The sequence below is a fragment of the Pinus tabuliformis genome, chromosome 1_1 (genome assembly GCF_031772625.1).
Source record: "Pinus tabuliformis cultivar Carrire ecotype Pingquan chromosome 1_1, CPIR1, whole genome shotgun sequence".
NCBI lineage: Eukaryota > Viridiplantae > Streptophyta > Pinopsida > Pinales > Pinaceae > Pinus > Pinus tabuliformis.
The window spans coordinates 272,906,686-272,925,455 of record NC_142297.1 but is presented as its reverse complement, the minus strand read 5'-3'; the positions used below and the strand labels follow the sequence as shown (position 1 = coordinate 272,925,455).

General features: G+C 35.6%; 1 pseudogene; it reads right to left on the bottom strand.

The window, feature by feature from the left end:
* Window positions 1-385: 385 nt before the first annotated feature.
* LOC149212593 (nucleobase-ascorbate transporter 7-like) lies at window positions 386-6,188 on the bottom strand (annotated as a pseudogene).
* Window positions 6,189-18,770: the final 12,582 nt, after the last annotated feature.

Sequence of the window (18,770 nt, the reverse complement as noted above, 5' to 3'; positions counted from 1 at the left end):
CTTGCAGAAAAGATGATGAATGGGCATGGGCAAGGGATTAGGAAAATTGTTGTCAAGGTGGAGTTTTTTAGTTTGACAATGAATTATGTAATTTTGGGTAAAATGTAACTAGTTAGTTCTATACCGAAATGTTAGTTATGTGACGGAGGTGGCTCGTATAAAACTGGGGAATGCCCGAGAAATGTAAGTGTGGGGAATCATTGTTGAATAATAATTCCAATCCCTTGCCCCGTGGATGTTTCCTAGACTCCCTGTCGAGGTTTTACCACGTAATACCTGTGTCTATTTGTGTGTTTGGTTTCTAGTTAGTTATGTTGTCTTCTTGGTCAATTTATAACTGAATGATTGTTTCCCCTATTCGTATTCTTTCCCATTATTTCTCCTATTATACTACAAAAATCACATTGATAATGTCATTGAATTGTTAAAAAAGCGATTCAAAAATGTTTAAAGTTAAAAACATTGAAAATTGAAGATTGAAGGGAATGTTGCCACAACGAAATGCTAGCCAAAAAATTTCAATTTAGTCCCTGAAAGAAGTTGTAAGAACCCTACCCATCGTCCATGAGTGTGGACTAGACCATGACCAGAAGAAACTGTAAATTCATTGAAGTACTGTGGTACCGATAATCCCAAAAACAGAGAGAAGTCGAAGATGAAATTCATCCTGAAACTATTTAGATTACAAAATTGAAAGAAACTAAGACCCCCACCAGCTGCTCATCAAGAATACAAAAAATTTTAGACATGAGGCAAAACCAAAAGAATTGTTGTTCTACCCTACAATTTTAAAGCTGCATCGTACAAACTGTCTGCCAATATAGGTACCCAATGAATTGTTGTTTTACCCTAATATGTTGAAATTGCATTGTACAAACTAAGTGTCTGCCAACATGAGTTAACCTTAAGGTTTTATGCATACATCCATTATACATTATGGCAACAGCTAAGATACTACTAGTTGACTAACTTTGCAGCTCAGCACATAGGATTTGTGTACACTGTATACATACCAACATAACCAAAGAGGATACAGTACATGGCAGTGACAATGGGTGCTGGAATAGAAGCAAAGTTTGCTCCAAATTTGCTTGGAACACATTAACATGAAATTAGCAATGCAAAATCCTAGACTAGGGGATAAACCCCAAAATGAGAACAATATCCCAACTTGAGTTGATTATCACCAAGAACAGAGAAGAATATCATAAATCCTGCTGATATTTGGAGCACCCTACGACTCCCAACTCGTGTCAACCCCAAAAGACCAGCTTTCTCTCTACAAATTCCCAAGATAGGACAAATTTCAGAGCTAGTATTGCCAGAAATGGGTCAAGTTGCCTGGTTCTTACACTAATACATTTCAGAGCTAGTATTGCCAGAAATGGGTCAAGTTGCAGCTAAAAGTTTCCAGAAATGGGTCAAGTTGCCTAGTTCTTACACTGATATTGTGGACCCATTTCCAGTTCCAAACATCCCATCCAATAAAATTCCAATTCCCTGTAGAGAGGACCATTACATTCCATCAACGATAATGATACAATCTTCCAATTACCTGAAGCCATAAGGGTGAAAGCAACGAATCCATTTCCATACTTGCCAGCCTATACCACAGCTAATGATAGATGAAGGGGGAGGTGTGGCACTTGCAAACCTTGAAACAACATAGAATGTACCAGTAGACTGCAAATTTATGAAAGAAAAAAGAAATAGTAGTCAATACCCAATTTTGTTTTTAAATAGAAACCCATAGATAACTATCATAAATGTCAACGGGATAAAGAAAATAAAAGAGAAGAAACAATATCTTATATATGGCAAGTAGGCAGACCTCAACAAGAGACACAAATTCTACAACCATCATTGCAAAAGACTGTCCTCCATCAAAAACATGTCCTCCCCATTGAAATGGATATGGAACACTTATCCTGCAGAATAATAAAGACCATGATGAGGCTTTGCATGAGAACGTACTGTATGAAATGACATGGCAATTAGTATGCATGCTTCTTGTAAGAATGCATACCATTTGGCACCACTAACTAGTCTATAACGGTCTGTTCAGCAATGGGCTTGGGTCTTTTGAGGGGTATGCTTGTATGCTCCACCTATAGTGAGAATATGGCCATACGCCCACACAATAGCAATTGCAATTATGATGGAAAAATGCTCAAATAAAGGCTTCTTACGAGTCTTGATATGTCGACCATACTAAAAGGGAGGACAAAAGAGGTTAGTCAGTCAGTTTCATTCTGCAACAAATTAGTGCCACAATCTTTCCAATTACAAATCATTTAATACAACAAATTTTAAAAAACATGGAAAGACTAGGAACAAGATATATGATATATATCTAGAGAGATACACTCTAGAAGTTTACACATAATGGTAATTGGTTAATTCCTTACCTGTGAAAAGAAGACCAGTGCAATAAGTTGTGGAAGCCCTATTTCAATGCATTTCCCCACCTGTAAATAACATCAGAGTACAACACTTCATTTGACTTTTTTTTTCCAAAAAAAGGATATATTTTCAAACAAAACGGAAATTCAAATAGAATAGATATTACAAAATATACATCCAAACATAAATTTGAAGGCAGGTAATATGGATATCCAAAAGTATGGGTGTTTGGTGAACAGAAGAAATTCCAAGTTTGACGCGAAAAACCTATCAATCTATTGAAAATTGCAAAACTGGTTTCGATAGAACCCAAAACTTATTATTGTAAATGCAAGTTTAACTGGTTGAAAGTTAAAATAAAAACTAAGAGCTGAGCTATTAACTAATAGCTGAATACACTGACATGATTTGGTTGAAGACATCTGAGGTCAATTTAAATGAGTTAAAGTTCATTAAATTGACAACACTTGAGTCAGGTCATTCTTATGCTAGTCACTAATAATTTTACTGCATGCAAATATTTCTGAAATATATTTGAACCAAATGAAAGGACTTCATCTATTCTAGCTACTCAAGCTAGAAAGTGTATCAGCGCAAGTAAAATCAAATCCACTGGATTCAAAAGGATTCAGTAGCTATGTCATTTAGTCATTATAGCCTAAATTTTCACAAGAGAAGTTTCAAAACAAACTGGAAATAATTATTTTCAGAACTTACCATGATCCATTTGTGAAACAGTCCAACTTTGAACACTGCTTATTACTAATGTGATTAATATTAATAAAAATCGTACATAATATGCTATTGTGTTAAAAATTTAAACCTTAAATATATATTAGACGATATAATTAGGAGTAAATTAGGACTAATCTAAGGCAAACATTTCTAAAACATTTTTTTATTCATAATACATTTCCCAAAAACATTTTCTGTTTCATCTAGTTTATGCAATATATTTCATCCTGAGTATCTATGTAAAAGCAGGTGTTAAGTTCCAACCAAACTATCTGTCCAGAAATCACCTACGATGCAGAAAAGCACATACTGCATCCATTCAAAAGAAGAGTCTGTAGATATCAAATCAAAATATCTATTGCTTTAAGATAAATGAAAGTCCAACAAATGGACCTTATTTAATAGAAATAGTCATCAAGCCCGTAATTATCCTAGCAATATGGGTGCTATTCAAGTTAGCTAGCATACTTGAGCAGGTCCTTCTGTTCCAAACCAATTGTAATCACACTTTAATTTTGAGTACCCTACAGCTTTCCATATCAACTAACAAAAATGCTGGACTAGGGCACTCAAGCTTAGGAATTCTATACCCACATAACTCAAATGCAATTATGGCATTCATTGAAACTTGAAGCATATGAATTCTATTCAAGCAAATAGAAAAATTGTTTAATACCAAGTGAGTGCAATATATATCAGCTTCTGAAATAGAATTTGTTTAAGCCAAGTGAACATAACAGAAATGGTGCTCAGTGTCCACTTACCCACGGGAACCCAAGTTCATAGAGCCCAAGAGCAACAAGAGTTACTAGCGGAACCGCTGAAAGAGGACTCAGATACCTGACACACACCATGCCATCAAGACACCAAAATCAGGATCTACAGACTGTAAATCCTTAGTACCTGTAGCAAATTTGAATGAAATTACTTGAGAAAATGCATAGAGATCAAACCAACCTTACAACAACAGCCCACAGACCACTGAATCCCAGGATGATTTGTAGTGTTTCGACTTCCTGAACCAAGATTGGATCTACTTAAATTTGATCGACTTCTACTTTTGTTATCATATATATGAATACTTCTATCATAAAACTGAGTGTTTGCAAGAGGTTGCATAGATTTCAGGGAGCCCATCTATTAAAATAAGAGTAGAATGGGTACACAGTAAAGAGATAATTTTGATAAACACATGCCATACAAGTAGGACAACCCATAGTGAGATTGGAATGGAAACTCATACCATACGGGTCGGGCAGATCATAAAGAGACCCAAATTAAAACTAATGCCATAGAGGTGGAGAAAACAGTAAATTACAGTGGGATTGGAATCGAAACTTCTTTGTGGTCATGCCATAAAGGTGAAGCTGACCACAGAGAAACTCAAATTGAAAATTATGCTATAAGAATGGGGCAAACAAAAGAGAAATTGGAATTTAAACGTATCCCATACAGGAGGGGTAGCCTAAAAAGAGACTTGAATTGAAACTTGTGCCATGCAGATGGACCAAACCATAAAGTGATTGGAATTAAAAATCAAACCGTTGAGGTGGAGCAGACCAGCTGCGGCAACCCAGAAAGAGATTTGAATTGAAAGTTGTGTCATACATTGAAATGAACCACAAAGAGACTCAAATTGAAATGCATGCCATACAGGTGAAGCGAACCATAAAAATTGGAATTGAAACTGATACCATACTAGTGGAGCAAACCACAAAGAAATTGGAAATGAAAGTCGTCCATAAAGGTAATTGAATTGAACTGCATGTTATACAGATAGGGCAGAGCACGGAGAGAATGGAAATGGAATTCATGTCACACAGGAGGGGTCAAACCATAGAGAGATTGGAATTGAAACTAATCCAAATAAGTGTAGCAGGCCAAATGAAAGTGGAAATGGAACTCGTGCCAGCCAGCACATGACAAAGAAATTGGAAATGAATTCGTGCAATATAGGTGGAGAGGCCACAATGAAATTTGGATTGTAACTCATGTCATAGAGGACAATGGAGAAATTGGAAATGACTTTGTGCAATATAGGCGGAGAAGGCCACAATGAAATTTGGATTGTAACTATGTCATAAAGGACCTCATTTCCTCAGTGTAAAGCATTTAATTAAGTAAACAGAGAAATTACCTTGGGCATCCTTATCGATTATAGGTTCAGGACATAACATAATTGTAAGTAAATAGAGAAATTATTGAATGCTTGCCGATAGACTGATGGAATTTGCACCTGCAAATAGAGTATATTGAAAATGACGGAATGATTTCTCCCTTTTTGAGAACTGAGAGTATAGCGAGAATGACCATGATTTCTCTTTTTTCTAAGAAAATGACAAAGAGAAATCAGTCCTTACCTAACTTAATGAAATGGAGGCAAAAAAGTATATGAACATCCTTTGGCACGTTCAAATTTTTTGTGCTACATTTCCTCTCATCACCCTGAGAAACTGACAAAGAGAAATCAGTCCTTACCTAACTTAATGAAATGGAGGCAAAAAAAAATACGAACATCCTTTGGCACGTTTGAATTTTTTGTCCTACATTTCCTCTCATCACCCCAAAGTCTCTGCAAAACTTTTAAGCACTGCATTAAAATAAATTGACGGATAAACAGATACAAAAATGAGCGAGAAAACATAAGACAAATATAAAAACCATAAGACAAATACAGAAACTGAAGCTTCACGTCTCATATTCTCCATCCATGGTGAACCTTTCTTCACCTGTTAGCAATTTTTTTAAGTAGGTCAAAACGATTAAGCAAGAACGACCAAATAATCTAAATGCAATCTCTACGGCGAAAGCCCTCGGGATTTTCCATGTCTTCACTGTGAAATCGAAACAATGAATAAAAATTTTCTGGTAAGTACTGAAAATACCAAACCATTCATCATCATCCTGGACTGAAATGTGATAAAGGGGAGATGAGTTCGGGGTTTCCAAGCCCCACTATGTTGATTTTCATCCACTGCTAAAACCACGGAGAGAGCAGCCAAATGTTGTGCAGGTTGTTGCGGTTTTGGAGAGCGAGAAGAACTGGACATAGCATAACAAGGGAGATGGTCCTCTGTAACATAAATACTATAGATAGATATCAAAAAAATATCTTTTTTCCGCCAGATGTCAAAGAAAAAGACATATACCAGATGTCAACCAGAAAATGAAAAGGTAGACTACTAAACTCATTCAAAGGAATGCATATCGCCCTAATTAAAATAAATTAAAAATTCTAGGAGAAAACGCTTATCTGTAATTGTTACGTGTTTTTAGAAGTTTTTCTGGTTGTCATCATAAATAAATGGGTTTTTATATAAGAGATTTTTTAAAAAGTTTTCTGGTTTATTTTTCGATTTAATTTATCTAAAATTTAATAAAGATTCATTAAAATCACAAATTTGATAAATAAACTCTTCACAATCAAATACACTGAATTTTTCAAAATGTTAAATCTATATATACAATTAAAATAATTAATTTAAATAATACAAATCAAAATTTTACCACAAATTTTCTCACACTAAAATTTACCCTAAACTCACCAAAGCTTTAAAATATCTCCCAGATAAACAACTCCCGAATAAATCTTCATACCAAACCCTACCACCCTACCAGTTATCATCGATACTCAACGCGTCATGTATGGTCAGTCATGACAGTACACCTCCACTAAATAAAATTGCCAAGTACCTGCCTGGTTGCTTCCAGTGTGTGTTCCACAGTCCACTAATTGGTTTCGCTAATTGTTTTCCCTCCCATTTTCGCAGAAAGATGCTTCCTTTGAAAAAATGCGTCGAGTCTTATCGACAAAATTATGACAAGTACCAGGTCCAACCATGCCAGTCGTCATCCATGATATCTTGATTGTAAGAAGAAAAAGGTTCATTCTGACCAACCACAAGTGATGTCTTGGCTGTAAGAAGAAAGAGGTCCGGTCAGACCAACCATAAACCATAGGTGATGTGTACTGAGATGAAAAGGTAAATTAAGTATATACTTTAGTAAAAAGTTTGTTAACTAAAAGGTTGATTTTTCAAATTTTGCAGTCTTAAATTTGTAAGATAAAAAGGTGTTTGGCTTTTTAAAGTCAATTTCTTTCTATAAAAGGGATTTTATTTATCTCTAACATTCCAATTCCAAATTTATAAGTAGATATTAATAAGATATTTTGTTATTATTTTATCAAAAATTTTAACTAAACATTTATAATTAATTTTATGTTAATGAAATATGTTAGAAAAAATAGATTATTTAGTAAAATTAATTTTCTTCCATAAAAGAAAAGTCACACATTTCTAATAAATCTTCAATTGATTTTATATATATAGTGGGGAAATCTATCATAACTCAGTGGTCAAACTAAAGACAACTAATCACTAGCTACTATCTTGCATGTTAATTCATCGTAGTTATTTAATAAAAACCAGACCACTTGGAATTATCCCTTAAGAGATAGTGTTTCACTCATGCCAAATGCTTTTGAGTCTTAGGCCTTGAACTTGTCTCCTTAGGAGGAAAACAAGCTCTTAGTTAAACAAAAATAGTTAATAATTTTAGAACATACTCCAAGCCATTTAACCATTTAAATCAATATGTAAACATTAATTAAATATTTAATTCTTTATTATTATTAGGAAAAAAAATTACAAAAATTTATAATCTTTAACCAATAAATTATATTTAAAAAATAATTAATTTTGAAAACAATTATTTACGCCTATTAAATAAAAAACTTTATTTTTATTATTTATAAGAAATCCTTTGGGATCGAAATTTGGAGGCAACCTACTCTTCTCCATCATTCAAATAATTTTGTATTTTATTCATGTATGTTAAAAAAATGAAATATCTTAGAGAGGATGGTTAAAAATTTGAAAATGATTGTGAATTTTTTGAATATGTGATTTTAATTTAATAATTTGTATTATTATTTGATTATGCGTTTTATTCAAAGAAAAATATTTTAAGTATGATGAAGAAATTTGAACATTAAAAATTTGAAAATAATATAGTTTTAACTTAATCATTTAAGAGGATTATTGATTAATAATTAAGAAGTAAGTATATTTTCATTTAATTTTAAGTTGTAACTATCTATGTACATGTTAGTGATTTAATACTTAATATTTAAATTAAATTTGAATAATAATACAATTATTAAAATAAAAGCATTACTTTATCTTTCAAATAAACTAGATAGAAGAAATAATTATTAAAAAAAGTTATACAATTTGAAATTATTTATTAGAGATTTATAAAAAAGAATTTTACTTCATATTTTATAAAAGATAAACTTTTATTTTTACTACATATCTTAATATTAAAATTTTAACATATTTCTACTCATTGTACAAAATACTTTTATACTTTTCCTATCAAAGAAAATAAAAAAAACTAAGACTAAATAAAAAATAAATTTAACATTTTAAACATTTATTTTTAAATAAATTTTAAATTTTAAATATTTATTTTTAAATGAATTTAACATTAAGAAAAATAAACATTTATTAATAAAAAATTAAATTTAACATTAAGAAAAGTAAACATTATATTTTAAATTTCAAATAAATACAAGCCACCTAAATAAGAAATTAATATTTTTTTGAATTAAAGTCTTTAAAAAAACCAAAAACATGTAACTCTCATCCTACAAATAAGTGTCACATTAAAATACTAAATAAAACATTAGTGCTCATCTTTATGTGAATCCATGGCACTTGTTCTCCATTATAGGACAAGAAAAAGTTTTTGCGACCAAACAAAGGACTTCTCTTTTGAAAAATGTGATGTCTACTCAATCCGTTACGGATCCACTAAAAGTGGTCGGTGCTCTAAACCTAATTGGTGGTACCGATGAGATTACGGTTTTGTTAAAATGAAATTTTGAAACACTTCCCTTCTCATTGTCCTTCCACTTTCTCAGAATAATCTACTTATACCACATAAAATAATTGTTCATTTATCAAGAACAACGCTTTAAGTGTAAATTATGACGCGTCTTTATAGTGGGTCATCCATGATCTTGACCATAAGAAGAAAATGGTTCGTCCACACCAAAGCACAGGTCATGGGTCCACAACGCAGAAATGGTTGGGCTCTTGTCACTTTCGGCATTTATATAATGTAATATTTCTTTTCTTGATATAGTTAAAGTGGACTAAATTTGCCTATGGTATTTATTGTGGTATTTTCTCATGATATCAACTCATGGTATTGGCCTTCGGTTTTTTAGGGAAAATAATAAAATAAGATTTCTAGAAAGTCCATCAAGCCTATAAAAGGGGATAGGAGCTAGGTATTTGGATCATCGTGAGTTATCTATCTATTTTTCCTTTGTTGAGAACTTGACGAGACCAGTTCTAGTTTGATCCCAGGGACGAAAACCCAGTGGGTGTAATCTGTGTGGTAGATCCATCCAGGGTCCATGATTGTGCTTCATTTTTTTTGTTTTCTCTTTTGACGAGCAACCTTGCATGCCATTGGAGGGGCTTCGATTTTATTGTATGGGCATGTACTATTTTCTTATGTTAATAATATAAATAGGGTTGCATTTACAGATCCTGTTGTATTCAGTGTTTTGATTGCAAGGAATTTTAACTAGAACACTAAAGTGTACTAAATCTGTTAAAATTGTTAAGGTTTGGGTTCTTATAATGGTATCAAAGTTGTGCCTTCCATACACCTGAATTTCAAGGTCAATTGGTCATCTTTGTGTGCACCATCAAAAGACTAGCATAATTTGCAGAACAACTACATAGAGACCACAGGGTCAAGCAAAGGCATTATAGTTGAATTAAGCTAGAGATCATGAGTTATATGGCAAAAATCTCATATCTTGCAGAGTTGTAGAGAAGTCAGGGGAACAATCTATCATCAACTAATCACACAAGGATTGCAGAGGGTATTCATAGAACCACGCGGTCATTAACCAATATGCTGCATCACTGTCAGAACCTAGGCACATCACTAAAGGGAACCAGGTGTGGTTGTCCATCCGTCACTTGGGTAGTTGATATATCATACCATAAATTAAATTTGTGCCTTGGACTAGATAAGCAATGGTAGGGGTCATGGGTTGTGGATAGTGGTCATGAGCCTTGTAAGTAAAAATTGTAGTAGTTGTAGTCGGGCTTCAGGGGCCAAGGGACAACCGATGTAGAGCATCCAGACCGCACAGGTGGTGACTACATGGTACAAAGCTCCTGAATTGTTGTTGGAATACTTATTGTACTCTTGCATTTTGCAGAGATGTATACTCAGTGTTCTCTCTTCAAAATTGCCATGATGTGGAACAAATTCATGCAATATTTCAGTGAGATGCACGACTTTGGTTATTTTCTTTAATTAGTTTAAGAGATTCATTTTAGTAGATCTTGTCTAACTATGTTTTGGATTTTTTTTTTTTTTTTAATATATATATAGTGACGGGGAGTTTTTTTTAATCTTTTTGAATTGTTAATTTAAGGGATATCACAATTTTTTTTTTTTGAAGATGGGATCTTTTCTAGAAAACGGCTATAAAATTTTGGGCAAAATTCTAGATGAACTAGAAAAAACATGGGGGCATTTTTGCAGCAATACTACTTTAGACGAGAACAATAGACTTTTCTAAAAAAGAGTCTATGCCATTCTGCAACAAAAGTTCCCATGAGAAGTGAAGGAAGTGTTAGCACTCCGTAGTTTTCTCCAGGCTAAAGGAGAAAGCTCAGAGGTAACCACAAACCTCTTTGGGTTGAGAGACTGGTCTTCTCCAACCGGAGGGGGCTCCCTCAACTTATGGAAACTGAAGATTTCGACTATGTGGTATACAGAGACCATATGTCAAAGGGAATTTGAAATGTTTGTTTGAAGAATGAATGGTCGAAGAGGATGGAAATATGTGATCAATTTGACTTACTACCTGTTAGCACTTAGAATGAACCTCAAGGCTGAGAAGAGGCAATTCCGAGGTAACCATAGACCAAGCTTTTGATCTGGCATCTAGCCCTGCCAGATCAGAGAGGGCTCTCTCTTTGCAACAAAATGTGGTTGCAATGAACGAAATTTTAGGCTAGCTATGGAGTATGTGAATTTGTTTAAAATAGAAAGAGAAAGGACGATTGGGCTATGGAGTTGATGCCAGTTTCTGCTGGCAAACTTGGGGCAAAGTAAGTGCCATGTTTAGCCAGATAAAGATTGTGAAAGTGAGAAGAATAGGGGAGAAAGCCCGCTGCCCTGTAGGCATCAAAGAAGGGATGGATCTACAGCATCAACTTTAGACAAAAGAGAATCACGAGGTTGCTCAACAGAACATCTAGAAAAGGATGACTTCTGCTAAGACAACCATCACATCTAACAGCAAAATCATCATGAAAGGAGCATCATAGGGGATGGATTCCTAACACACCTCTTAGATAATGCTGTAACAAGGCAGAAAAACATAATGTGTAAATGAATTTATGGGAAAAACATATTGGACATTTAAGCACCGTGATGAATCCCAGGTCCAAAAGGCAAAAAGTTGCTTTATTAAAATGATATTCAGGAAAACTTTACACAGTGCCAAACAACCTTTCTACTGCCAAAATCGAACCTCTATCTCTTAAAAATAATCCTATATATAATAAATTACAAATCTATTTTTATTTCCTCAACATAAGAAATAAAAATTAAAAATTAAATTAAAAATAATATCCTATCATAAAACTCTATTATAAACTAATTTGTAACTAAAATCCCGAACTATCTCAAGAACCATGAGAAATAGTTTTTGAAAACCAAAATTAGGTGAAGCTTTGCCAAGTGGATTAATATTACTATATCCGCTCCTTCAGGAGTGGAACCATATTCCTCAAAATCTTCCTTTTGACTACCACCTTGCACCCGCCTGCATGAATTTTGGAGTTGTTTGATCGACCTATTGTTCTTGTCCCTTCTTGGATGCTCTTTGACTGCCATTCGTACCCAGAATTCTGCTGAGCTATTAATTTGTGCCACAATAGCTCTAATGTCATCACTAGAAATGTCATACTCTAGCCATTCACTTTAAATTCTGCTCTCTGTGTACTAAGGATAAATTTGTCTATGGGTTAATCACTTCAAGACTGATGGGCATGGATGCATCTAGTTCTTCAATAATTAGAGGACATAATTTTTTATTTTTTTTTTCTTTCTGGATATTGAACATGGTCATTGCAAAACTCTAGTTGCATCCCTCAATCTGTATATTTGATCATGATTGTCCATAACTGATAACTTAATATCATGACCGCTCACCATCACCAATGAATTGGTAGATTGGTAATCATGAGATGCAAGCAAGGAAGAGTCATGTGACTCATCCATAATTCATCTTCAGCCTGCGATCACTCTCATTCTAATTTTGGTGACCATGGTTTTTAGACCAAGTTTTATATTCATACCTGTAGGATTCCTTTGGGAAAACGTATGGTTGTCGACTGGGATGTTCCTAGTTATGGCAGAGCAGACTCTATTGTTGCCTTGCTCATTGTAGTTGCTTGAGGAAGTTGTGCCCTTCTCGAGAGATGCCATAGCTAGCAATGTAAGCCATCATGTATTCAACATGATTCTTGCTGTATATGGTTCCATCCTCTTGGACATGCCAACCAAATTCATTGCAAAGAGCCTTGAGTACTTTGTTGTCATCAGCATGTTTAGGAAAACTATAAGTACCATGAGCATGTAGAAGAACAGATATATTTTGTAGCCATTGACCATCTCATCCTCTCCTGCTGTTGATTCTTTTCCCTTTCATTTGCCGAAGGATTTTGCATCTCAAGTCCCGTATACTTGGACAGTAAAGGAGAACTCAATGCCACGACAAATCCTTTGAACATGACATAATTGAATTCTTTGCTCTTGTTGAGTATCATAAACTTTAGGACTCATTTCTCTCTTTTGTTTTAATCTTGAAGGACCCAACATAGCTGCCAATCCTCAAGTTGGCCTTTTCTATGCCTGTACCAATGTCGCTTCACTTTTTGCACTAACTTTATCTCTAATCTCTGGAGCTTCCTCCAACAATCATCTATATTGACAAATTCATAACCACATTTACTGAACCCAGTTGAGATCAGTGTCTCAGTAGTTTCTTTGATTACTTTCTCATTGGTATCACAACCAAAAATTATTCCAGGAGTTCCACCCCATGGGAGGTGTCCCCAGCGTGCGCGAAAGAGCAATGCGAGGCCAAGAGGGCACTACAGAACTTTGTTTTTAAGACTGGCCCTACACGTAGTGCCAAAGGGCTACACATAGCGCCATAGTCCAGGAGCGCAACGCCATAGCCAGGAGCACAACGCCACATTCCAAATTGGCTTGGCTTTCACTTTTTTGACTTGGTTTCAATGTTTTGACTTGTGTATGTTGTGGATGTAGGGGCAAGAACGTGTTCTTGAGGATTTCCACAACATCAGAATTCCTTCTGAGTTCATCGCCGTCTTTCTGCCCAGAGGCCAAGTGGCTACACATAAAGTAGAAATTTACCTGATATAGAGACATGCTAACTAAAACCCAAGCCTTGTCACAATCCAGTGGTTCAACCTTGAAAGGCCTCTCTTTGAAACCTCTCATTTCAATAATGCCTTGAGAGAAATTGTAAAATTTCCTTTCCAGTCAAGAGATTGAGATCACGTGCAAAAATGATGGACAACATATGAAAACTATTGACTATAGCTACATATGCTCACAGTAGCTAATGAAAAACTGGCTATGGTGTTGCAATATCACTTTCATTGCATTCATCAAAATTGATAGATTTTCCATAAAAAGTTTTCCTCTCAATTCTGCCTTCATTGGAGAGTGCGTTCTTTAATCTATCTTCGAAATTTGTAGTGTGCCAAATTACCTTTTGATCCTCTTTATATTTATTAGTTGAGTTTGGTATTCCCTTTCCATCCCACCACTTGGGAGACGTACTTTCTTATCATTCCAGTGAGTTCCAACCATCCCTATAATAGGTCTATCACCATCTCCAATAGTTTTAATTGATGGTAATGATCTTGCCGGGGATGTATATTGTAACTACTGAATCGATAAGGCTCCTAATATAGATTTGTCGTCAATACTTTTGGTGAGCTTATCATCTGTCGAACTATCGGGCTTGAACTCAAAGATGAAAAGATGCATGATGTTTTAGCTTCTGAGTTTGGAGTTTCAAACTGTTGATTAGCATATGGTCTTGCCATCCCTTTAGACTGTCCAACATTGCCATCTTCAATTTGTGGTGTTTTCAGCCAGTGAGATAGGCTAGAATTCACATGCAGCATACGTGATGGTGGTGTCTCCTCAGGAATATGATGAAATTGCCCTGCTGATTTAGGTGTTTAGAAATTGGATCAGAAGTGATGGTAACATGTTTTCTCTTTTGGCTTAGTTTATTAACTACATCCAAAGCATGAGGCGCGAGTTTAACCTCTTCTTCACTCAAAAAATTCTCTTTACTCATTGAATCTGCTCTTGAGATTGAATAGCTAGATGGCAGCTTTGGGGTATCTGTGGCTGCCCCTTTTGATCCTGGTGTTTGTAGAATATTAGACCATGCATTGCTCTTTGGCTCACAATCCTTGAGAACCCCTCTTTTTTAAGTTCCTTCCACTGCGATAGCTTTTCAATAGGATTTAGAATAGGCTATACATATTGTGAATGGATTCTAGCATTTTTGTTCACACCTACATTCTCAAGAGTCTTTGCACATCCTGTCCATTAACCTCTCTTGAATATGGCTGCTGCCCTATCCAACTATCCCCAAAGTCATCCTCGCAACCAACAACTGTTGCTTCCTTGAATCTAACCCACTGTAAATGACTGTCAGCTTTCATTCTTTACAACTCGGAGCCGAAATGAGGAAATCAACTATGTGAACTAGATGCTTCCAAACGAAGGCACAACCATTGAAAAATTCCCAATGCAGCTGCTCCCATTGATCATCAGAGATATTAATATATCTCTGCTTCTGTGCCATTGTCAATACCGAAACCACATTAACAATGAAAGAAACCTTCTTTAGCTCCCAATAAGCATTGAATGAACATCTATAAATCTTCAAGAAATTTCCTCTCTAGAACCATGAGACCAGCTGACCAACCTTTCACCCGCAATATCACTGTCGGCAATGTACAATGCCCTTTGCACAGGATATCTCTTTCAATCAAAGCAGAGAAACGAGCTTGCCATATTTTGAGGTGAGGATTAGCAGCACAGTAATAGACCTCAAATGCTATGTTCTCTTATTCTCTATCACAATCCAACCACAAGACTAGCCACTGACATCTCCTAGCTTCCTCTGGATCATTCAATACCTAAACTGCTGCATGGGAGGCCTTTGAGTCAACCATTCATTTGGTCATATCTTTTGATCCGGGAGCTGGTTTTGGGAGTATGATATACCATTGGAAATCTCTTTCCGAGCTGTTTCTGATGGAGATGCTTGTGACATGTTTTGCAATGAAGATAATGTGAAAAACATCTAACAAAACCAAACATAGTAAGAGTTCATGTTGATCCCTGATGACAGGCTGTGAAGACTGGAACTAACATCGGCCTTATTGGGGATGGCAGCTCCTTGGAGGTGTCAAGAACACAGAAGACCAAGTGCCTCATCCATTGGGAAATATGGTCAAACAGCTGCAAACTCAAAACAACTCATACTAATCCAAACATACACATACTGCAACCTATACATTAGGAAACTAAAACAAATGCCGAAGATTGAAATGCTGCTTTGGGTAGATTATTTATACACAAACCTACTCTACTTTGCAGCAAAATCAGGAGATCAAGTGATGTTGTAATGCCAGAACAACCAGTCAAGTAACTATGACAAGGATGCTGCTTGGAAGTGCTTGAACTAGGATGAAACTGGAAATGCTGACCGCCATCCATGCACAAACTGAACTTGGCTGTGTGAAAGACAATCTGACTTATCATTCAAACTGAAAAAATACTCCATATATGCGACATTAGGATCAAAGAAACCAGACTCTGTTTACTGCCCTAACTCCTCAACACAGACCTCCAACTGCAAATTATCAATGCAAACATCCACGGGCAGCCCTATTGTTTCTTGTTTTGAGGGAGGGAGAGTTTCCAAGAACTTTTTGGGATCTCGGAATTCATATGATTGGATCTGATCATTTAAATACTGAATCTCCTTCTCAAGTTTTTCAACAACTAACTCAAAGAAACCAGTTTTAGCTTTAGGAGGAAACTTCGAGGATCTCAAACATTGAAGCACGATAATGAAAAATACTTCATCTATTTCAATATCCACTAACTGATCTCTAACTTCTTTGAAAGCTTCACAACGCACAGGGTTTGCCACATACCATGTCATTAATGCTCTGAAATTTGGATTCTTTGGCAGTGAAGTCGCTCTGAACTTTGAAGCTCGAGATCTTGAACAATGGAGTCACCAGGTGAATGATTTCAGCCTTCATATGTCTCTGACTGCGGTCCACCTTCAGCAATCAACTCTGCAACTTGAACGATCTTTCCCAGAGAAGATCTGTCATCTTTTCCCCGGCAGTGGTGCTAATATGTTAGCACTCAGAATGAACCTCAAGGCTGAGAAGAGGTAATTCCGAGGTAACCACAGACCAAGCTTTTGATATGGCATCTAACCCTGCCAGAATAGAGAAGGCTCTCTCTTTGCCAACAAAATGTGGCTGCAATGAATGAAATTTTAGGTTAGCTATTGAGTATGGGAATTTGTTTAAAAGGTTTTGGGTTGAAAAAACAAGAGAAAGGAAGACTAGGCTATGGAGTCGATGCCAGTTTCTAATAGCAAACTTGGGGCAAAGTAAGTGCCATGTTCAGCCAGATAAAGATTGTGAAAGTGAGAAGAATAGGGGAGAAAGCCTGCTGCCCTGCAGGCATCAAATAAGGGATGGATTTGCAGCAAAAACTTTAGACGAAAGAGAATCACGAGGTTTCTCAACAAAGTATCTAGCAAAGGATGAATTCTGCTAAGACAACCATTACATCTAATATAAAAATCATCATGAAAGGAGCATCATAGGGGATGGATTCCTAACAGACCTCTTAGATAATGTTGTAACAAGGTAGAAAAACATAATGCGTAAATGAATTTATGAGAAAAACATACTAGACATTTAAGCACTGCGATGAATCCCAGGTCCAAAGGGCAGAAAACTGCTTTATTAAAATGATATTCAGGAAAACTTTACACAGTGCCAAGCAGCCTCTTTGCTGCCAAAATCGAACCTCTATCTTTTAAAAATAATCCTATATATACTAAATTACAAATCTATTTTTATTTCCTCAACATAGGAAATAAAAGTAAAAAATTAAATTAAAAATAATATCCTATCATAAAACTCTATTATAAACTAATTTGCAACTAAAATCCCAAACTATCTCGAGAACCATGAGAAATAGTTTTTGAAAACCCAAATTAGGTGAAGGTTTGCCAAGTGGATTAATATTACTATATCTGCTCCTTCAGGTGTGGAACCATATTCCACAAAATCTTCCTTCTCACTGCCACCTTGCACCTGCCTGCACGAATTTTGGAGTTGTTTGATCGAACTATTGTTCTTGTCCCTTCTTGGATGCTCTCTGACTGCCATTCGTACCCAGAATTCTACTGAGATATTAATTTGTGCCACAATAGCTGTAATGTCATCACTACAAATGTCATACTCCATCCATTCACTTTAAATTTTGCTCTCTGTGTACTATGGATAAATTTTTCTACAGGTTAATCACTTCAAGACTGTTGGGCATGGATGCATCTAGTTTTTCAAGAATTAGAGGACATAATTTTTTTTTCTTCTGGATATTGAACATGGTCATTGCAAAACTCTAGTTGCATCCCTCAATCTGTATCTTTGATCACGATTATCCATAACTAATAACTTAAGATCATGACCGCTCACCATCGCTAATGAATGGGTAGATTGGTAATAATGAGATGCAAGAAAGGAAGAGTCATGTGACTCATCCATCATTCATCTTCAGCTTGAGAGAACTCTTGTTCTAATTTTGATGAACATGGTTTTTAGACCAAGTTTTATATTCATACTTGTAGGATTCCTTTGGGAAAACTTGTGGCTGTTGGTTAGGATGTTCCTAGTTATGGCAGAGCAGACTCTATTGTTGCCTTGCTCATTGTAGTTGCTCGAGGAATTTGTGCCCTTCTCGAGAGATGCCATAGCTAGCAACATAAGCCATCATGTATTTAGCAGGATTCTTGCTGTATATGGTTTCATCCTCTTGGACATGCCAACTAGCTTCATTGCAAAGAGCCTTGAGCACTTTTTTGTCATCAACAAGTTTAGGAAAACTATAAGTACCATGAGCATGTAGAAGAACAAAGATTTTTGCAGCCATTTACCATCTCATCCTCTCCCACCGTCGATTCTTTTACCTTTCATTTGCCGAAGGATTTTTCATCTCAAGTCTCCTATACTTGGACAGTAAAGGAGAACTCATTGCCATGACAACTCCTTTGAACATGCCATAATTGAATTCCTCGCTCTTGCTGAGTATCATAAACTTTAGGACTCATTGCGCTCTTTTGTTTTTATCTTGAAGGACCCAGCATAGCTGCCAATCCTCAAGCTGGCCTTTTCTATGCTTGTACCAATGTCGCTTCACCTTTTGCAATA